Raw genomic sequence first — 22,326 nt, forward strand, 5'->3', positions numbered from 1 at the left:
TGCCGCTCTGTGAGGGACATACATCTACTCATCAATGACCTGTCAACATGAAACATGACAACATTGAGCTGTGCCGCTCTGTGAGGGTCGTATATCTACTCATCAATGAGCTGTCACTGGGAACCATGACAACATTGAGCTGTGCCGCTCTGTGAGGGTCGTATATCTACTCATCAATGAGCTGTCAACAGGAACCATGACAACATTGAGCTGTGTCACTCTGTGAGGGACGTACATTTATTCATCAATGAGCTGTCACTGGGAACCATGACAACATTGAGCTGTTCCGCTCTGTGAGGGACGTACATCTATTCATCAATGAGCTGTCACTGGGAACCATGACAACATTGAGCTGTTCCGCTCTGTGAGGGACGTACATCTACTCATCAATGAGATGTCACTGGGAACCATGACAACATTGAGCTGTGCCGCTCTGTGAGGGACATACATCTACTCATCAATGACCTGTCAACATGAAACATGACAACATTGAGCTGTGCCGCTCTGTGAGGGTCGTATATCTACTCATCAATGAGCTGTCACTGGGAACCATGACAACATTGAGCTGTGCCGCTCTGTGAGGGTCGTATATCTACTCATCAATGAGCTGTCAACAGGAACCATGACAACATTGAGCTGTGTCACTCTGTGAGGGACGTACATTTATTCATCAATGAGCTGTCACTGGGAACCATGACAACATTGAGCTGTTCCGCTCTGTGAGGGACGTACATCTACTCATCAATGAGATGTCACTGGGAACCATGACAACATTGAGCTGTTCCGCTCTGTGAGGGACGTACATCTACTCATCAATGAGATGTCACTGGGAACCATGACAACATTGAGCTGTGCCGCTCTGTGAGGGACATACATCTACTCATCAATGACCTGTCAACATGAAACATGACAACATTGAGCTGTGTCACTCTGTGAGGGACGTACATCTATTCATCAATGAGCTATCACTGGGAACCATGACAACATTGAGCTGTTCCGCTCTGTGAGGGACGTACATCTATTCATCAATGAGCTGTCACTGGGAACCATGACAACATTGAGCTGTGCCTCTCTGTGAGGGATGTACATCTACTCATCAATGAGCTGTCACTGGGAACCATGACAACATTGAGCTGTGCCGCTCTGTGAGGGTCGTACATCTACTCATCAATGAGCTGTCAACATAAAACATGACAACATTGAGCTGTGCCTCTCTGTGAGGGATGTACAGATGTAGTAGATACTCATCAATGAGCTGTCACTGGGAACCATGACAACATTGAGCTGTGTCACTCTGTGAGGGTCGTACATCTACTCATCAATGAGCTGTCACTGGGAACCATGACAACATTAAGCTGTGTCGCTATGTGAGGGACGTACATCTACTCATCAATGACCTGTCAACATGAACCATGACAACATTGAGCTGTGCCTCTCTGTGAGGGATGTACATCTACTCATCAATGAGCTGTCAACAGGAACCATGACAACATTGAGCTGTGTCACTCTGTGAGGGACGTACATCTACTCATCAATAAGCTGTCACCAGGAACCATGACAATACGGAGCTGTGCCGCTCTGTGAGGGACGTCAACTACTCATCAATGACCTGTCAACATGAACCATGACAACATTGAGCTGTGCCGCTATGTGAGGTATGTTCATCTCCTCATCAATGACCTGTCAACATGAAACATGACAACACGGAGGTGTGTCGCTCTGTGAGGGACGTACATCTACTCATCAATGAGCTGTCACCAGGTACCATGACAATACGTAGCTGTGTCGCTCTGTCAGGGACGTCAACTACTCATCATAACCTGTCAACATGAACCATGACAACATTGAGCTGTGCCGCTATGTGAGGGATGTACATCTACTCATCAATGACCTGTCAACATGAACCATGACAACACGGAGGTGTGCCTCTCTGTGAGGGACGTACATCTACTCATCAATGACCTGTCAACATGAACCATGACAACATTGAGGTGTGCCGCTCTGTGAGGGTCGTTCATCTACTCATCAATGAGCTGTCACTGGGAACCTTGACAACATTGAGCTGTGTCACTCTGTGAGGGACGTACATCTACTCATCAATGAGCTGTCACTGGGAACCATGACAACATGGAGCTGTGCCGCTCTGTGAGGGTTGTACATCTACTCATCAATGACCTGTCAACATAAAACATGACAACATTGAGCTGTGTCACTCTGTGAGGGACGTACATCTACTCATCAATGAGCTTTCACTGGGAACCATGACAACATGGAGCTGTGCCGCTCTGTGAGGGTCGTACATCTACTAATCAACGAGCTGTCAACAGGAACCATGACAACATTAAGCTGTGTCACTGTGTCAGGGACGTACATCTACTCATCAACAAGCTTTGCCTGTCTGTGAGGGTCGTACATCTACTCATCAACAAGCTGTCAACAGGAACCATGACAACATGGAGCTTTGCCTCTTCGTGAGGGTTGTACATCTACTCATCAATGACCTGACAACATTGAGCTGTGTCACTGTGTCAGGGCAGATATCTACTCATCAACGAGCTGTCAATGGGAACCATGACAACATTGAGGTGTGCCGCTGTGTGAGGGATGACATCTACTCATCATAGCGCTGTCAATGGGAACCATGACAACTGGAGCTGTCAACAAGCTGTGAACAGGAACGGAGCTGTGCAGTTGTGCGAGGGATGTACATGTACTCATCAACAACTTAGTCAAGGCAAAGTCAAGGTAAGAACTAATTTATACTTGTCTTGAAACTTTCCAAGTTTTGAAACTTTCCAAGTTTTGAAACTTTCCAAGTTTTGAAACTTTCCAAGTTTTGAAACTTTCCAAGTTTTTAAACTTTCCAAGTTTTTTAAACTTTCCAAGTTTTTAAACTTTCCAAGCTTTTGGGTGTTGAATCATTTCAAATGCATTTGATTGAAATTTCTTGTGAATAAATGTTGGAAAAGAACAACTTCTTCTTAAACACCTACATTGATGAGGATTTGTTTGAATGAATGACTTGAATACGTGTTGCTAAAGAAAAAACTAAAACTTTAGAAAAGTATTTTTCACTTGTCCAGTCACTATACATCTTCAGGTGCAACATGTATACAATTTTGTTAACACTTTTCATGTTAAGTTTATGTGAACATTTTGGTGTTCAAAAATCCATATCATAATTCCCAAAAGTAGGAATATAATCGTCTTTTAAGACTGATGTTATCATGTTTAAGTTTAGGCATTTTCTGATGATTAGTGAAAAACTTGCCTTTGGAAAAACACTTTTACTAAAGTTTAACTTTGAAGACTTATATGTTAATTTGACCAAGCTGTCGATCCAATGTTGACTTGATGTATTATTATTTCAGATTGTCAAGAAATCGTTCTGATGCAGTGTTCCTCCAACAGCATGGCGATTGAAGGCATCGAACCGGGTTGTGGCTTGGCTAGAGGGAATGACATCCAAGTACTTACTACCAATCTGCAGTAAGCAACTTCAAGGTAAGATGGTTAAAGGCAGTGGCACTATTGGTAAGTGTCAAAGACTAGCCTTCACAGTTGGTACTAGCCTCAACATATGCATAAAATAACAAACCTGTGAAAATTGAGCTCAATTGGTCATCGAAGTTGCGAGATAATAATGAAAGAAAAAGTAACCCTTGTCACACAAAGTTGTGTGCTTTGAGATGGTTGATTTCGAAACCTCAAGTTCTAAAATCAAATTCATGGAAAATTACTTCTTTCTCGATAACTATGGCACTTTAGAGGGAGCCGTTTCGCACAACGTTTTATACCATCAATATCTCCCCATTACTCGTCACCAAGAAAGGTTTTATGCCAATAATTATTTTGGGTAATTACCAATAGTGTCCACTGCCTTTAAAAAGAAAAGCAAAGTGTTTTTGTTTAGTGGTGAACTAGAAAAAATGTAAGCGTTTGGCAGATTTCAATACAATTTTTGAATTGTTGTTGTGTCTTAGGTTATCATCTGGACTTGCTACGATGTATGCTTGATGTCAACATGGAACACAAAGACGCTGATGATGTAGTCTTGCCGGAGGTCAGGAGAGGTCGTCTTTGTACTTGCTTGTCAGAAGAGGTCGTCTTTGTACTTGCATGTTGGAGGTCAGGAGAGTGACGTCTTTGTACTTGCATCTACTCAACACTAAGATGGGCAGAACTAACTGCTAGAAACAACTGACTGACGAAGGCTGTGTGCTCCTTTTATGGTATAAACAATCACAGATGCAATTTGTATTCGCAGTTAACTTTGAAAAAAATACATGTATTTGGCTGTAGTATTTGTTGGCAATTGTTAAAAATTCTCACATGAATCATACAATTATTACAAAGGTGAATAGTTTCCAACTAAATAGATTGGTCATAATGTTATGTGGCCTCTAGCTTGCTTGAAAATGTTTGAGTTGAAATTGTACTTTTTTCTTTTACACTTTTATCCTCATGTATTAGATGTTCACTGATAAGATTAAGATCATCTGATGAGCAAGGTTTGTCGAGCCAAGATGCCATGCTGTTTTACTTCTTCAATACTCCCAAGAAGGACCAGTTCTTCTTGATGTAGCGAGAATATGATGTTCAGGGAAGTCCTGTTCGTCAGTCGTCAAACCAAGTACAACAGATAAACGGCGGCAGTTCACAGCATGAGATCATTCATGCACAAGATAATTGCTAGGACGGAACATTAATATCTATAGATCATAATGTCCCTGAACTCGGAATCAACTGTTAGAAGTGGACATTTAGTGAAACATTTGATTAATTCATCTGAGGATGTGAACAACATTGAACATTTGGTTTTGACGTCTTCATTGTGAACAACTCCTCCTATGGACAAAGATGTAGAACTTGATCTTCCAGAAATCATCTGCAGCAAGATTGAACTTCAGCACAAGATGATCATCTTCAGGAACAATGAAGATTGTTCACTAAGAAGTTTACTACGAATGTTGTCAACATACTTGCAATGAGGTACTTCATTGCAAGTATCTTGACCAAATACATGTATATTACTTGTACATGTATTTCTACGAACGATTGCATTCTTGTAATGAGGTACTTCATTACAAGTATGCAAGAATATCATAATTTGCAATGAAGTACCTCATTGCAAGTATGATTAAGTTTTATGCTGGTTTATGAAGTACCTCATTACAAGCATAAAACATTCTACGTTGATAAGTAAAGCAGGGGTTTATCACTAAACATATTTTGTCAGGATCAACTAAACTGTGTTATAAATCTCTTGTAATGAGATGCAGTGGTATATTGTGGCATGTACTTGATACCGTTTCAATTGATATGTACCTGGTTTTGATTGATATTTAATTAGAGTGGTAAATAAGTAACTCTTGTAATTGTTTTAAAGTATCTGTTGTGGGGTGGGAGATGACAACCTTCACGTGGTCCATCCTGTTCTAGACTAATGTCATCAAACCAATCTGTGTACTTAGTTACAAGCTATTGTTTATTGTGGTCTGTGTAATAACTAAGAAATAATTAAGTTTAAAAGATTCATTTATCTTGTCAGTTAATTAAACAGTATACTTTTATGGCTTAAAGTGTGAAATAAATACATATATTAATGTTTTAATTGTAACTTTAACTACTGAGTGCTGTGAATTGTACATTATTATGTAAATTACCCCAATTTTTATGTTGATAACCCCATTGTTATGTAGATTACCCCATTGTTAAGGAGATTACCTCATTGTATAACACCTGTGCACTGTAAATGATAAATTGTTTTAAGTATCACTATCGGTATGTTTTTTTGTGATACAAACAAGTTTAAACGTTCAATTTCTCTTGCCAGTTAGTTGAACAATACATGTATGGCTTAAAGTGTGAAATAAATACATATAATAATGTGTTGATGATATGAAACAAAAGAACTGTGTACTTTTGATTATCTATTGTTATGCAGATTACCCCATTGTTATGGTGTTACCCCAATTGTTATGTTAATCACCCCATTGTTATGCAGATTACCCCATTGTTATGGTGTTACCCCAATTGTTATGTTAATCACCCCATTGTTATGTTGTTTACCCCATTGTTATGGTAATCACCCCATTGTTATGTAAATCGCCCAGTGTGTAGCACCTGTGCACTGTATATATTACATTTACTTATCGAAGGACGAAGGACGAAGGACGAAGGACGAAGGACGAAGGACGAAGGACGAAGGACGAAGGACGAAGGACGAAGGACGAAGGACGAAGGACGAAGGACGAAGGACGAAGGACGAAGGACGAAGGACGAAGGACGAAGGACGAAGGACGAAGGACGAAGGACGAAGGACGAAGGACGAAGGACGAAGGACGAAGGACGAAGGACGAAGGACGAAGGACGAAGGACGAAGGACGAAGGACGAAGGACGAAGGACGAAGGACGAAGGACGAAGGACGAAGGACGAAGGACGAAGGACGAAGGACGAAGGACGAAGGACGAAGGACGAAGGACGAAGGACGAAGGACGAAGGACGAAGGACGAAGGACGAAGGACGAAGGACGAAGGACGAAGGACGAAGGACGAAGGACGAAGGACGAAGGACGAAGGACGAAGGACGAAGGACGAAGGACGAAGGACGAAGGACGAAGGACGAAGGACGAAGGACGAAGGACGAAGGACAAAGGACAAAGGACAAAGGACAAAGGACAAAGGACAAAGGACAAAGGACAAAGGACAAAGGACAAAGGACAAAGGACAAAGGACAAAGGACAAAGGACAAAGGACAAAGGACAAAGGACAAAGGACAAAGGACAAAGGACAAAGGACAAAGGACAAAGGACAAAGGACAAAGGACAAAGGACAAAGGACAAAGGACAAAGGACAAAGGACAAAGGACAAAGGACAAAGGACAAAGGACAAAGGACAAAGGACAAAGGACAAAGGACAAAGGACAAAGGACAAAGGACAAAGGACAAAGGACAAAGGACAAAGGACAAAGGACAAAGGACAAAGGACAAAGGACAAAGGACAAAGGACAAAGGACAAAGGACAAAGGACAAAGGACAAAGGACAAAGGACAAAGGACAAAGGACAAAGGACAAAGGACAAAGGACAAAGGACAAAGGACAAAGGACAAAGGACAAAGGACAAAGGACAAAGGACAAAGGACAAAGGACAAAGGACAAAGGACAAAGGACAAAGGACAAAGGACAAAGGACAAAGGACAAAGGACAAAGGACAAAGGACAAAGGACAAAGGACAAAGGACAAAGGACAAAGGACAAAGGACAAAGGACAAAGGACAAAGGACAAAGGACAAAGGACAAAGGACAAAGGACAAAGGACAAAGGACAAAGGACAAAGGACAAAGGACAAAGGACAAAGGACAAAGGACAAAGGACAAAGGACAAAGGACAAAGGACAAAGGACAAAGGACAAAGGACAAAGGACAAAGGACAAAGGACAAAGGACAAAGGACAAAGGACAAAGGACAAAGGACAAAGGACAAAGGACAAAGGACAAAGGACAAAGGACAAAGGACAAAGGACAAAGGACAAAGGACAAAGGACAAAGGACAAAGGACAAAGGACAAAGGACAAAGGACAAAGGACAAAGGACAAAGGACAAAGGACAAAGGACAAAGGACAAAGGACAAAGGACAAAGGACAAAGGACAAAGGACAAAGGACAAAGGACAAAGGACAAAGGACAAAGGACAAAGGACAAAGGACAAAGGACAAAGGACAAAGGACAAAGGACAAAGGACAAAGGACAAAGGACAAAGGACAAAGGACAAAGGACAAAGGACAAAGGACAAAGGACAAAGGACAAAGGACAAAGGGCTGCTATTTACTTGGCCTAGCGGCTGCTATTTACTTGGCCTAGCGGCTGCTATTTACTTGGCCTAGCGGCTGCTATTTACTTGGCCTAGCGGCTGCTATTTACTTGGCCTAGCGGCTGCTATTTACTTGGCCTAGCGGCTGCTATTTACTTGGCCTAGCGGCTGCTATTTACTTGGCCTAGCGGCTGCTATTTACTTGGCCTAGCGGCTGCTATTTACTTGGCCTAGCGGCTGCTATTTACTTGGCCTAGCGGCTGCTATTTACTTGGCCTAGCGGCTGCTATTTACTTGGCCTAGCGGCTGCTATTTACTTGGCCTAGCGGCTGCTATTTACTTGGCCTAGCGGCTGCTATTTACTTGGCCTAGCGGCTGCTATTTACTTGGCCTAGCGGCTGCTATTTACTTGGCCTAGCGGCTGCTATTTACTTGGCCTAGCGGCTGCTATTTACTTGGCCTAGCGGCTGCTATTTACTTGGCCTAGCGGCTGCTATTTACTTGGCCTAGCGGCTGCTATTTACTTGGCCTAGCGGCTGCTATTTACTTGGCCTAGCGGCTGCTATTTACTTGGCCTAGCGGCTGCTATTTACTTGGCCTAGCGGCTGCTATTTACTTGGCCTAGCGGCTGCTATTTACTTGGCCTAGCGGCTGCTATTTACTTGGCCTAGCGGCTGCTATTTACTTGGCCTAGCGGCTGCTATTTACTTGGCCTAGCGGCTGCTATTTACTTGGCCTAGCGGCTGCTATTTACTTGGCCTAGCGGCTGCTATTTACTTGGCCTAGCGGCTGCTATTTACTTGGCCTAGCGGCTGCTATTTACTTGGCCTAGCGGCTGCTATTTACTTGGCCTAGCGGCTGCTATTTACTTGGCCTAGCGGCTGCTATTTACTTGGCCTAGCGGCTGCTATTTACTTGGCCTAGCGGCTGCTATTTACTTGGCCTAGCGGCTGCTATTTACTTGGCCTAGCGGCTGCTATTTACTTGGCCTAGCGGCTGCTATTTACTTGGCCTAGCGGCTGCTATTTACTTGGCCTAGCGGCTGCTATTTACTTGGCCTAGCGGCTGCTATTTACTTGGCCTAGCGGCTGCTATTTACTTGGCCTAGCGGCTGCTATTTACTTGGCCTAGCGGCTGCTATTTACTTGGCCTAGCGGCTGCTATTTACTTGGCCTAGCGGCTGCTATTTACTTGGCCTAGCGGCTGCTATTTACTTGGCCTAGCGGCTGCTATTTACTTGGCCTAGCGGCTGCTATTTACTTGGCCTAGCGGCTGCTATTTACTTGGCCTAGCGGCTGCTATTTACTTGGCCTAGCGGCTGCTATTTACTTGGCCTAGCGGCTGCTATTTACTTGGCCTAGCGGCTGCTATTTACTTGGCCTAGCGGCTGCTATTTACTTGGCCTAGCGGCTGCTATTTACTTGGCCTAGCGGCTGCTATTTACTTGGCCTAGCGGCTGCTATTTACTTGGCCTAGCGGCTGCTATTTACTTGGCCTAGCGGCTGCTATTTACTTGGCCTAGCGGCTGCTATTTACTTGGCCTAGCGGCTGCTATTTACTTGGCCTAGCGGCTGCTATTTACTTGGCCTAGCGGCTGCTATTTACTTGGCCTAGCGGCTGCTATTTACTTGGCCTAGCGGCTGCTATTTACTTGGCCTAGCGGCTGCTATTTACTTGGCCTAGCGGCTGCTATTTACTTGGCCTAGCGGCTGCTATTTACTTGGCCTAGCGGCTGCTATTTACTTGGCCTAGCGGCTGCTATTTACTTGGCCTAGCGGCTGCTATTTACTTGGCCTAGCGGCTGCTATTTACTTGGCCTAGCGGCTGCTATTTACTTGGCCTAGCGGCTGCTATTTACTTGGCCTAGCGGCTGCTATTTACTTGGCCTAGCGGCTGCTATTTACTTGGCCTAGCGGCTGCTATTTACTTGGCCTAGCGGCTGCTATTTACTTGGCCTAGCGGCTGCTATTTACTTGGCCTAGCGGCTGCTATTTACTTGGCCTAGCGGCTGCTATTTACTTGGCCTAGCGGCTGCTATTTACTTGGCCTAGCGGCTGCTATTTACTTGGCCTAGCGGCTGCTATTTACTTGGCCTAGCGGCTGCTATTTACTTGGCCTAGCGGCTGCTATTTACTTGGCCTAGCGGCTGCTATTTACTTGGCCTAGCGGCTGCTATTTACTTGGCCTAGCGGCTGCTATTTACTTGGCCTAGCGGCTGCTATTTACTTGGCCTAGCGGCTGCTATTTACTTGGCCTAGCGGCTGCTATTTACTTGGCCTAGCGGCTGCTATTTACTTGGCCTAGCGGCTGCTATTTACTTGGCCTAGCGGCTGCTATTTACTTGGCCTAGCGGCTGCTATTTACTTGGCCTAGCGGCTGCTATTTACTTGGCCTAGCGGCTGCTATTTACTTGGCCTAGCGGCTGCTATTTACTTGGCCTAGCGGCTGCTATTTACTTGGCCTAGCGGCTGCTATTTACTTGGCCTAGCGGCTGCTATTTACTTGGCCTAGCGGCTGCTATTTACTTGGCCTAGCGGCTGCTATTTACTTGGCCTAGCGGCTGCTATTTACTTGGCCTAGCGGCTGCTATTTACTTGGCCTAGCGGCTGCTATTTACTTGGCCTAGCGGCTGCTATTTACTTGGCCTAGCGGCTGCTATTTACTTGGCCTAGCGGCTGCTATTTACTTGGCCTAGCGGCTGCTATTTACTTGGCCTAGCGGCTGCTATTTACTTGGCCTAGCGGCTGCTATTTACTTGGCCTAGCGGCTGCTATTTACTTGGCCTAGCGGCTGCTATTTACTTGGCCTAGCGGCTGCTATTTACTTGGCCTAGCGGCTGCTATTTACTTGGCCTAGCGGCTGCTATTTACTTGGCCTAGCGGCTGCTATTTACTTGGCCTAGCGGCTGCTATTTACTTGGCCTAGCGGCTGCTATTTACTTGGCCTAGCGGCTGCTATTTACTTGGCCTAGCGGCTGCTATTTACTTGGCCTAGCGGCTGCTATTTACTTGGCCTAGCGGCTGCTATTTACTTGGCCTAGCGGCTGCTATTTACTTGGCCTAGCGGCTGCTATTTACTTGGCCTAGCGGCTGCTATTTACTTGGCCTAGCGGCTGCTATTTACTTGGCCTAGCGGCTGCTATTTACTTGGCCTAGCGGCTGCTATTTACTTGGCCTAGCGGCTGCTATTTACTTGGCCTAGCGGCTGCTATTTACTTGGCCTAGCGGCTGCTATTTACTTGGCCTAGCGGCTGCTATTTACTTGGCCTAGCGGCTGCTATTTACTTGGCCTAGCGGCTGCTATTTACTTGGCCTAGCGGCTGCTATTTACTTGGCCTAGCGGCTGCTATTTACTTGGCCTAGCGGCTGCTATTTACTTGGCCTAGCGGCTGCTATTTACTTGGCCTAGCGGCTGCTATTTACTTGGCCTAGCGGCTGCTATTTACTTGGCCTAGCGGCTGCTATTTACTTGGCCTAGCGGCTGCTATTTACTTGGCCTAGCGGCTGCTATTTACTTGGCCTAGCGGCTGCTATTTACTTGGCCTAGCGGCTGCTATTTACTTGGCCTAGCGGCTGCTATTTACTTGGCCTAGCGGCTGCTATTTACTTGGCCTAGCGGCTGCTATTTACTTGGCCTAGCGGCTGCTATTTACTTGGCCTAGCGGCTGCTATTTACTTGGCCTAGCGGCTGCTATTTACTTGGCCTAGCGGCTGCTATTTACTTGGCCTAGCGGCTGCTATTTACTTGGCCTAGCGGCTGCTATTTACTTGGCCTAGCGGCTGCTATTTACTTGGCCTAGCGGCTGCTATTTACTTGGCCTAGCGGCTGCTATTTACTTGGCCTAGCGGCTGCTATTTACTTGGCCTAGCGGCTGCTATTTACTTGGCCTAGCGGCTGCTATTTACTTGGCCTAGCGGCTGCTATTTACTTGGCCTAGCGGCTGCTATTTACTTGGCCTAGCGGCTGCTATTTACTTGGCCTAGCGGCTGCTATTTACTTGGCCTAGCGGCTGCTATTTTCTTGGCCTAGCGGCTGCTTTTTTCTTGGCCTAGCGGCAGCTTTTTTCTTGGCCTAGCGGCAGCTTTTTTCTTGGCCTAGCGGCAGCTTTTTTCTTGGCCTAGCGGCAGCTTTTTTCTTGGCCTAGCGGCAGCTTTTTTCTTGGCCTAGCGGCAGCTTTTTTCTTGGCCTAGCGGCAGCTTTTTTCTTGGCCTAGCGGCAGCTTTTTTCTTGGCCTAGCGGCAGCTTTTTTCTTGGCCTAGCGGCAGCTTTTTTCTTGGCCTAGCGGCAGCTTTTTTCTTGGCCTAGCGGCAGCTTTTTTCTTGGCCTAGCGGCAGCTTTTTTCTTGGCCTAGCGGCAGCTTTTTTCTTGGCCTAGCGGCAGCTTTTTTCTTGGCCTAGCGGCAGCTTTTTTCTTGGCCTAGCGGCAGCTTTTTTCTTGGCCTAGCGGCAGCTTTTTTCTTGGCCTAGCGGCAGCTTTTTTCTTGGCCTAGCGGCAGCTTTTTTCTTGGCCTAGCGGCAGCTTTTTTCTTGGCCTAGCGGCAGCTTTTTTCTTGGCCTAGCGGCAGCTTTTTTCTTGGCCTAGCGGCAGCTTTTTTCTTGGCCTAGCGGCAGCTTTTTTCTTGGCCTAGCGGCAGCTTTTTTCTTGGCCTAGCGGCAGCTTTTTTCTTGGCCTAGCGGCAGCTTTTTTCTTGGCCTAGCGGCAGCTTTTTTCTTGGCCTAGCGGCAGCTTTTTTCTTGGCCTAGCGGCAGCTTTTTTCTTGGCCTAGCGGCAGCTTTTTTCTTGGCCTAGCGGCAGCTTTTTTCTTGGCCTAGCGGCAGCTTTTTTCTTGGCCTAGCGGCAGCTTTTTTCTTGGCCTAGCGGCAGCTTTTTTCTTGGCCTAGCGGCAGCTTTTTTCTTGGCCTAGCGGCAGCTTTTTTCTTGGCCTAGCGGCAGCTTTTTTCTTGGCCTAGCGGCAGCTTTTTTCTTGGCCTAGCGGCAGCTTTTTTCTTGGCCTAGCGGCAGCTTTTTTCTTGGCCTAGCGGCAGCTTTTTTCTTGGCCTAGCGGCAGCTTTTTTCTTGGCCTAGCGGCAGCTTTTTTCTTGGCCTAGCGGCAGCTTTTTTCTTGGCCTAGCGGCAGCTTTTTTCTTGGCCTAGCGGCAGCTTTTTTCTTGGCCTAGCGGCAGCTTTTTTCTTGGCCTAGCGGCAGCTTTTTTCTTGGCCTAGCGGCAGCTTTTTTCTTGGCCTAGCGGCAGCTTTTTTCTTGGCCTAGCGGCAGCTTTTTTCTTGGCCTAGCGGCAGCTTTTTTCTTGGCCTAGCGGCAGCTTTTTTCTTGGCCTAGCGGCAGCTTTTTTCTTGGCCTAGCGGCAGCTTTTTTCTTGGCCTAGCGGCAGCTTTTTTCTTGGCCTAGCGGCAGCTTTTTTCTTGGCCTAGCGGCAGCTTTTTTCTTGGCCTAGCGGCAGCTTTTTTCTTGGCCTAGCGGCAGCTTTTTTCTTGGCCTAGCGGCAGCTTTTTTCTTGGCCTAGCGGCAGCTTTTTTCTTGGCCTAGCGGCAGCTTTTTTCTTGGCCTAGCGGCAGCTTTTTTCTTGGCCTAGCGGCAGCTTTTTTCTTGGCCTAGCGGCAGCTTTTTTCTTGGCCTAGCGGCAGCTTTTTTCTTGGCCTAGCGGCAGCTTTTTTCTTGGCCTAGCGGCAGCTTTTTTCTTGGCCTAGCGGCAGCTTTTTTCTTGGCCTAGCGGCAGCTTTTTTCTTGGCCTAGCGGCAGCTTTTTTCTTGGCCTAGCGGCAGCTTTTTTCTTGGCCTAGCGGCAGCTTTTTTCTTGGCCTAGCGGCAGCTTTTTTCTTGGCCTAGCGGCAGCTTTTTTCTTGGCCTAGCGGCAGCTTTTTTCTTGGCCTAGCGGCAGCTTTTTTCTTGGCCTAGCGGCAGCTTTTTTCTTGGCCTAGCGGCAGCTTTTTTCTTGGCCTAGCGGCAGCTTTTTTCTTGGCCTAGCGGCAGCTTTTTTCTTGGCCTAGCGGCAGCTTTTTTCTTGGCCTAGCGGCAGCTTTTTTCTTGGCCTAGCGGCAGCTTTTTTCTTGGCCTAGCGGCAGCTTTTTTCTTGGCCTAGCGGCAGCTTTTTTCTTGGCCTAGCGGCAGCTTTTTTCTTGGCCTAGCGGCAGCTTTTTTCTTGGCCTAGCGGCAGCTTTTTTCTTGGCCTAGCGGCAGCTTTTTTCTTGGCCTAGCGGCAGCTTTTTTCTTGGCCTAGCGGCAGCTTTTTTCTTGGCCTAGCGGCAGCTTTTTTCTTGGCCTAGCGGCAGCTTTTTTCTTGGCCTAGCGGCAGCTTTTTTCTTGGCCTAGCGGCAGCTTTTTTCTTGGCCTAGCGGCAGCTTTTTTCTTGGCCTAGCGGCAGCTTTTTTCTTGGCCTAGCGGCAGCTTTTTTCTTGGCCTAGCGGCAGCTTTTTTCTTGGCCTAGCGGCAGCTTTTTTCTTGGCCTAGCGGCAGCTTTTTTCTTGGCCTAGCGGCAGCTTTTTTCTTGGCCTAGCGGCAGCTTTTTTCTTGGCCTAGCGGCAGCTTTTTTCTTGGCCTAGCGGCAGCTTTTTTCTTGGCCTAGCGGCAGCTTTTTTCTTGGCCTAGCGGCAGCTTTTTTCTTGGCCTAGCGGCAGCTTTTTTCTTGGCCTAGCGGCAGCTTTTTTCTTGGCCTAGCGGCAGCTTTTTTCTTGGCCTAGCGGCAGCTTTTTTCTTGGCCTAGCGGCAGCTTTTTTCTTGGCCTAGCGGCAGCTTTTTTCTTGGCCTAGCGGCAGCTTTTTTCTTGGCCTAGCGGCAGCTTTTTTCTTGGCCTAGCGGCAGCTTTTTTCTTGGCCTAGCGGCAGCTTTTTTCTTGTATTTTACTCTATTTTTTTGGAAACATCATAGGTATCTCTTGACCTTTGACCCCTGACTTTTGAACTTTGACCCCTGACCCCTCACCTCTGAACTTTGACCTCTGACCCCTCTAAAAAAACGTTTATCTCACGTTTGTACAGTCTCTATATGGTTTATTCTATTTAAATTAAAGACTCAAATAAAGGACACTTTAATACAAGTTGTTTTTGTTATATTTCTTTATTTCTTACTCTCATTAAGCAAACACAATAAAATGTACTTTATTACAACTGTTTAGATAAGTTTAACATTCAAAATAAACTGTAACATTAAAGTAAAAATAGACGTATGAAGAGAAGTTGTTAGACGTATGAAGAGAAGTTGTTAGACGTATGGAGAGAAGTTGTTAGACGTATGAAGAGAAGTAAATTAGACGTATGAAGAGAAGTTGTTAGACGTATGGAGAGAAGTTGTTAGACGTATGAAGAGAAGTAAATTAGACGTATAAAGAGAAGTTGTTAGACGTATGAAGAGAAGTAAATTAGACGTATGAAGAGAAGTTGTTAGACGTATAGAGAGAAGTTGTTAGACGTATGAAGAGAAGTTGTTAGACGTATGGAGAGAAGTTGTTAGACGTATGAAGAGAAGTAAATTAGACGTATGAAGAGAAGTTGTTAGACGTATGGAGAGAAGTTGTTAGACGTATGAAGAGAAGTAAATTAGACGTATAAAGAGAAGTTGTTAGACGTATGAAGAGAAGTAAATTAGACGTATGAAGAGAAGTTGTTAGACGTATAGAGAGAAGTTGTTAGACGTATGAAGAGAAGTTGTTAGACGTATGGAGAGAAGTTGTTAGAAGTATGAAGAGAAGTAAATTAGACGTATGAAGAGAAGTTGTTAGACGTATTGAGAGAAGTTGTTAGACGTATGGAGAGAAGTTGTTAGACGTATTGAGAGAAGTTGTCAGACGTAAGAAGAGAAGTTGTTAGAAGTATGAAGAGAAGTAAATTAGACGTATGAAGAGAAGTAAATTAGACGTATGAAGAGAAGTTGTTAGACGTATAGAGAGAAGTTGTTAGACGTATAAAGAGAAGTTGTTAGACGTATGGAGAGAAGTTGTTAGAAGTATGAAGAGAAGTAAATTAGACGTATGAAGAGAAGTTGTTAGACGTATTGAGAGAAGTTGTCAGACGTAAGAAGAGAAGTTGTTAGAAGTATGAAGAGAAGTTAATTAGACGTATGAAGAGAAGTTGTTAGACGTATTGAGAGAAGTTGTCAGACGTATGAAGAAAAGTTGTTAGACGTATGGAGAGAAGTTGTTAGAAGTATGAGAGAAGTAAATTAGACGTATGAAGAGAAGTTGTTAGACGTATTGAGAGAAGTTGTTAGACGTATGAAGAGAAGTTGTTAGACGTATGAAGAGAAGTTGTTAGACGTATGAAGAGGAGTTGTTAGACGTAACGAGAGAAGTTGTCAGACGTATGAAGTGAAGTAAATTAGACGTATAAAAAGAAGTTGTTAGACGTAAGAAGAGAAGTTGTTAGAAGTATGAAGAGAAGTAAATTAGACGTATGAAGAGAAGTTGTTAGACGTATTGAGAGAAGTTGTCAGACGTATGAAGAGAAGTTGTTAGACGTATGGAGAGAAGTTGTTAGAAGTATGAAGAGAAGTAAATTAGACGTATGAAGAGAAGTTGTCAGACGTATTGAGAGAAGTTGTTAGACGTATGAAGAGAAGTTGTTAGCTGTATGAAGAGGAGTTGTTAGACGTAACGAGAGAAGTTGTCAGACCTATGAAGTGAAGTAAATTAGACGTATAAAGAGAAGTTGTTAGACGTATTGAGAGAAGTTGTTAGACGTATGAAGAGAAGTTGTTAGACGTATGGAGAGAAGTTGTTAGAAGTATGAAGAGAAGTAAATTAGACGTCAGAAGGGAAGTTGTTAGACATATGGAGAGAAGATATCAGATGTAAGGAGACATGTTGTTAGACGTATGAACAGAAGTGAATTACCATGAGAAGGGAAGTTGAAGTTGGACGTTAAGCATTTGTCCTCGATAAAGTGAAAGCAGTCTTTTCATTACAAGAATCTGTACAAGATGACTCCATTGATCCGTGGTCTTCTCAGTTCTTTAATGTAAGCTCCATGATGGCGCATAAAGATTGTACCCATGGTCCTGTAAAGACAAAAGACAAAGAGATATTCACAGTTACAAAAAAATCAAATTCGAATCAGAGATCGGATATTATGTTTTACTCAAGTGTATTACTTGACGCGAGAGAAGTGGTAGTTAAACGTGTAAAGATAAGTGAATAAGACGTATGGAGAAAAGTGGTACTTAGACGTATGGAGAGAAGTTGTTAGACTTGTTTAGAGAAGCGAATTAGACATATGGAGAGAAGTTGTCAGACAGATGAAGAGAAGTGCATTAGATGTAAGGAGAGAAGTTGTCAGACGTATGAAGAGAAGTAAATTAGACGTAAGAAGAGAAGTTGTTAGACGTAAGGAAAGAAGTTGTCAGAGGTAAGGAGAGAAGTTGTAAGACTAAGCAGAGAAGTAAATTAGACGTAACAAGAGAAGTTGCTGGACGTATGGAGAGAAGTTGTTAGACGTAAGGAGAGAAGTTGTTAGACGAATAAAGAGAAGTAAAATAGATGTAAAAGGGAAGTTGTTAGACGTATGGAGAGAAGTTGTCAGAAGTAAGGAGAGAAGTTGTTCGGTGTATGGAGAGAAGTTGTTAGACGAATGGAAAGAAGTTGTCAGACGTAAGAAGAGAAGTGAATTAGACATAAGAGAAGTTGTTAGAGGTATGGAGAGAAGTTGTCAGACATAAGGAGACATAAGGAGACATGTATGAAGAGAGGTGAATTAGACGTAAGAAGGGAAGTTGTTAGACGTTTGGACAGAAGTTGTCAGACGTAAGGAGAGAAGTTGTAAGACGTAAGCAGGGAAGTAAATTAGACGTAACAAGAGAAGTTGCTAGACGTATGGAGAGAAGTTGTTAGACGTAAGGAGAGAAGTTGTTAGACGAATAAAGAGAAGTAAAATAGATGTAAAAGGGAAGTTGTTAGATGTATGGAGAGAAGTTGTCAGACGTAAGGAGAGAAGTTGTTCGGTGTATGGAGAGAAGTTGTTAGACGAATGGAAAGAAGTTGTCAGACGTAAGAAGAGAAGTGAATTAGACATAAGAGAAGTTGTTAGAGGTATGGAGAGAAGTTGTCAGACATAAGGAGACATAAGGAGACATGTATGAAGAGAGGTCAAATTCGAATCAGAGATCAGATAGTATGTTTTACTCAAGTGTATTGACACGAAAGAAGTGGTAGTTAAACGTATTAAGAAGTGAATTAGACGTATGGAGAAAAGTGGTATTTAGACGTATGGAAAGAAGTTGTTAGACGTATAGAGAGAAGTGAAATAGACGTATGGAGAGAAGATGTCAAACAGATGAAGAGAAGGGAATTAGACATAAGGAGAGAAGTTGTCAGACGTATGGAGAGAAGTTGTCAGACAGATGAAGAGAAGGGAATTAGACATAAGGAGAGAAGTTGTCAGACGTATGGAGAGAAGTGAATTAGACGTAAGGAGAGAAGCTGTCAGACGAGAGAAGTTGTTAGCATTATGGAGGGAAGTGAATTAGACATATGGAGAGAAGTTGCTTTACGTTTGAAGAGAAATTGTTTGACGTATGGAAAGAAGTTGTAAGGGGCATGGAATGAAGTTGTTAGACATAAGGAGAGAAGTGGTTGTGAGAAGAATTACGAGAAGCAAATTAGACATATGGAGAGAAGTTGTAAGACAGATGAAGGGAAGTGAATTAGACATATGGAGAGAAGTTGCTACAGGTATAAAGTTTTTGGACGTATGGAAAGAAGTTGTTAGAAGCATGGAGAGAAGTTGTAAGACGTATGGAGAGAAGTGGTTGTTAGATGTATAGAGAGAAGCGAATTAGACGTATGGAGAGAAGTTGTCAGACAGATGAATAGAAGTGAATTAGACGTGAGGAGAGAAGTTGTCAGACGTTTGGTAAAGAAGTTGTTAGAAATATAGAGAGATGTTGTTAGACGAATGAAAGAAACTGAAATAGACGGAGAGAAGATGTCATAGCATAGAGAGAAGATGTCAGAAGAATGGAAAGAAGTTGTAAGACATAAAGAGAGAAGTGGTTTTTAGACGTATAGAGAGACGCGAATTAGACGTATGGAGAGAAGTTGTCAGACGGATGAGAGAATTGAATTAGACATAAGGAGAGAAGTTGTCCGACGTTTGGTAGAGAAGTTGTTAGAAGTATAGAGAGACGTTGTTAGACGTATGGATGGAAGTGAAATAGACGTATGGAGAGAAGTGGTAGTTAGATGTATGGAGAGAAGTGATTTAGACGTAGAAAAGTGGTTGTTAGACGTATAGAGAGAAGCGAATCAGTCATTTGGAGAAAAGTTGTCACACAGATGAAGAGAAGTGAATGAGACGTGTGGAGAGAAGTTGTCAGACGTACCGAGAGAAGTTGTTAGTCGTATGAAAAGAAGTGGTAGGTTAGACATATAGAGAGAAGTTGTTAGACATATGGAGAGAAGTGAATGTTAGACTGAGGGAAGTGGTAATTATATTTAGGAGACATATAGAGAGAAGTTGTTAGACACATGGAGTGAAGTGGTTGTTAGACATAAATTTGAAGGGAAGTTGAAGATTACCATCAGGTGGGAAGTGGTAGTTTGACTGAAGAATTTGTCCATGATAAAGTGAAAGCAGTCTTTTCATTACAAGAATCTGTACAAGATGACTCCATTGATCCGTGGTCTTCTCAGTTCTTTAATGTAAGCTCCATGATGGTGCAAGAAGATTGTAACCATGGTCCTGTAAAGACAAAAGATAAAGATATATGTACGGTTACAAAAAAGTCAACTTCGAATCCAAGATAGTGTAAAAGTGAAAACAAATGTATTGAGTTTTTTTGTTAAGCTGCTAACGAGCCCAGCCTCTGCCTGCCAACGAGCCCAGCCTCTGCCTGCCAACGAGCCCAGCCTCTGCCTGCCCTCAAGCCCAGCCTCTGCCTGCCAACGAGCCAAGCCTCTGCCTACCCACGGACCCAGCCTCTGCCTGCCCTCAAGCCAAGCCTCTGCCTGCCCTCGAGCCAAGCCTCTGCTTGCTCGAGAGCCCAGCCTCTGCCTGCCCCGAGAGCCCAGCCTCTGCCTGCCCGAGAGCCCAGCCTCTGCCTGCCGCGAAAGCCCAGCCTCTGCCTGCCTGAAAGCCCAGCCTCTGCCTGCCCGAGAGCCCAGCCTCTGCCTGCCCGAGAGCCCAGCCTCTGCCTGCTTGAAAGCTCAGCCTCTGCTTGCCCCGAGAGACCAGCCTCTGCCTGCCGGAGAGCCCAGCCTCTGCTTGCTCGAGTGCCCAGCCTCTGCCTACTCACGAGCCCAGCCTCTGCCTGCCAACGAGCCCAGCCTCTGCCTGTCCAAGAGCCCAGCCTCTACCTGCCAACGAGCCAAGCCTTTGCCTGCCACCGAGCCCAGCCTCTGCCTGCCAACGAGCCCAGCCTCTGCCTGCCCTCGACCAAGCCTCTGCCTACCCTCGAGCCAAGCCTCTGCTTGCTCGAGAGCCCAGCCTCTGCCTGCCCGAGAGCCCAGCCTCTGCCTGCCCGAGAGCCCAGCCTCTGCCTGCCCGAGAGCCCAGCCTCTGCCTGCCCCGAAAGCCCAGCCTCTGCCTGCTCAAGAACCCAGCCTTTGCCTGCCCGAAAGCCCAGCCTCTGCCTGCTCGAGAGCCAAGCCTCTGCCTGCCCACGAGTCCAACAAAAATGATTTTAAAACTTTTTCTTTTTGTGTAAATGTAAATGTAAATGTAATGAGCTTTTTGTTAGGCTGCTAACGAGCCCAGCCTCTGCCTGCCAACGAACCCAGCCTCTGCCTGCCAACGAGCCCAGCCTCTGCCTGCCCTCAAGCCCAGCCTCTGCCTGCCAACGAGCCAAGCCTCTGCCTACCCACGGACCCAGCCTCTGCCTGCCCTCAAGCCAAGCCTCTGCCTGCCCTCGAGCCAAGCCTCTGCTTGCTCGAGAGCCCAGCCTCTGCCTGCCCCGAGAGCCCAGCCTCTGCCTGCCCAAGAGCCCAGCCTCTGCCTGCCGCGAAAGCCCAGCCTCTGCCTGCCTGAAAGCCCAGCCTCTGCCTGCCCGAGAGCCCAGCCTCTGCCTGCCCGAGAGCCCAGCCTCTGCCTGCTCGAAAGCTCAGCCTCTGCCTGCCCCGAGAGACCAGCCTCTGCCTGCCGGAGAGCCCAGCCTCTGCTTGCTCGAGTGCCCAGCCTCTGCCTACTCACGAGCCCAGCCTCTGCCTGCCAACGAGCCCAGCCTCTGCCTGCCCAAGAGCCCAGCCTCTGCCTGCCAACGAGCCAAGCCTTTGCCTGCCACCGAGCCCAGCCTCTGCCTGCCAACGAGCCCAGCCTCTGCCTGCCCTCGACCAAGCCTCTGCCTACCCTCGAGCCAAGCCTCTGCTTGCTCGAGAGCCCAGCCTCTGCCTGCCCGAGAGCCCAGCCTCTGCCTGCCCGAGAGCCCAGCCTCTGCCTGCCCGAAAGCCCAGCCTCTGCCTGCCCCGAAAGCCCAGCCTCTGCCTGCTCAAGAACCCAGCCTCTGCCTGCCCGAAAGCCCAGCCTCTGCCTGCTCGAGAGTCAAGCCTCTGCCTGCCCACGAGTCCAACAAAAAAACTAAATGCTTTTAAAAGGTTTTTTTTCTTTTTGTGAAAAAAGTATAAAAATGTATAAAAAATGACTTTTGGGAACAAAATTGTTTTGTTGCTTTCTCCAATAGTTTTTTTGTATAAAAACGTACCTTGCACCAATGGTTCTTGTATAACAGTCCATCTTCGTTGCCCTTACTGCAGAGATGGCCCTTCAGACTAAAAAACTGGCCGACATCTTCTCAGTTCTCAATAGTCATCCATGATGGCTCAAAAAGATCGACCCATTGTCCTGTAAAGACAAAAGTTAAAGATATGTACGGTTACAAAAAAATCGAAGATTGGATAGAATGTTTACTCAAGTGTATTGCTTGACAGGTTCATGTAGAACTCAAGCATTTTGATCAAGCGTCTATAAAAGCTGGTCTAAAAAACAAGTTTGATAAGTTTTGGTAAAGTGTTTTTTGTACACTTTAGGTTTCAAAAACAACTCCCAGTTTTCATAACAATTGTGTCTTCCTCCTACAAGCTTTGTGAACTTTCTCTGCTTTATGATGTTATCATTTAAAGAGAAGATTTACACTTGGTTATTGCTCTTAAAATGAATGGCAATAAAAAGCTTTGGCAGCAGCCAACCTACAGCATTTTAGAAACATTTCAATTTGAGGACATGTGGGTTTTTAAAAAGACATCACTTTTTATGCCCCTAAATATTAAATCTCAGAAGCGTTACTGCAGTGTTTCTCAGATTGTCCTTTTAGGTACAGTAACAATTCTTCCTACGTGAACATATTCGCTCTGAATTTTGGATAGTACCTACAAAAAACCTTGACCAACGTCTCAAATATTGAGGTGTTAGTTTTATTTTGAACAATTGAACAGGTTTCAAAAAAGGACATTTTAATTTTATTACAATGGCCGTGTGTTCTATTGATTAAGGTCACCGTGATACAAAACGCTTTGTATATCAGTAGACAGTTGTACAAAGCTTCCAGGTAGTGGAGTTGCAATTAAAAGTTGCTGTGGACTGGATATTTTTATAATAAGAAAAAA

At 45.2% G+C, this 22,326-nt stretch overlaps 2 long non-coding RNA genes across 6 annotated transcripts in view; one reads left to right on the plus strand and one right to left on the minus strand.

The window, feature by feature from the left end:
• The first annotated feature begins 2,650 nt into the window (after positions 1-2,650).
• LOC139944238 (uncharacterized) lies at positions 2,651-5,854 on the plus strand. Its single transcript, XR_011786933.1, has 4 exons — positions 2,651-2,745; positions 3,372-3,504; positions 3,984-4,232; positions 4,474-5,854. It is a non-coding gene; the product is annotated as an uncharacterized lncRNA (long non-coding RNA).
• Positions 5,855-14,913: 9,059 nt separating this feature from the next.
• LOC139944631 (uncharacterized) overlaps positions 14,914-22,326 on the minus strand; it is a 63,388-nt gene continuing 55,975 nt past the window's right edge. For all 5 annotated transcript variants that reach the window (XR_011786998.1, XR_011786999.1, XR_011786996.1 and 2 more), the window contains 3 exons: positions 21,426-21,565; positions 19,309-19,471; positions 14,914-16,793 (listed from right to left, as the gene is read on the minus strand). This is a non-coding gene — a long non-coding RNA (uncharacterized lncRNA). The remainder of the gene's footprint in view (positions 16,794-19,308; positions 19,472-21,425; positions 21,566-22,326) is intronic.

This window comes from Asterias amurensis, chromosome 11, assembly GCF_032118995.1.
Source record: "Asterias amurensis chromosome 11, ASM3211899v1".
In the NCBI taxonomy this organism is placed as follows: Eukaryota; Metazoa; Echinodermata; class Asteroidea; order Forcipulatida; family Asteriidae; genus Asterias; species Asterias amurensis.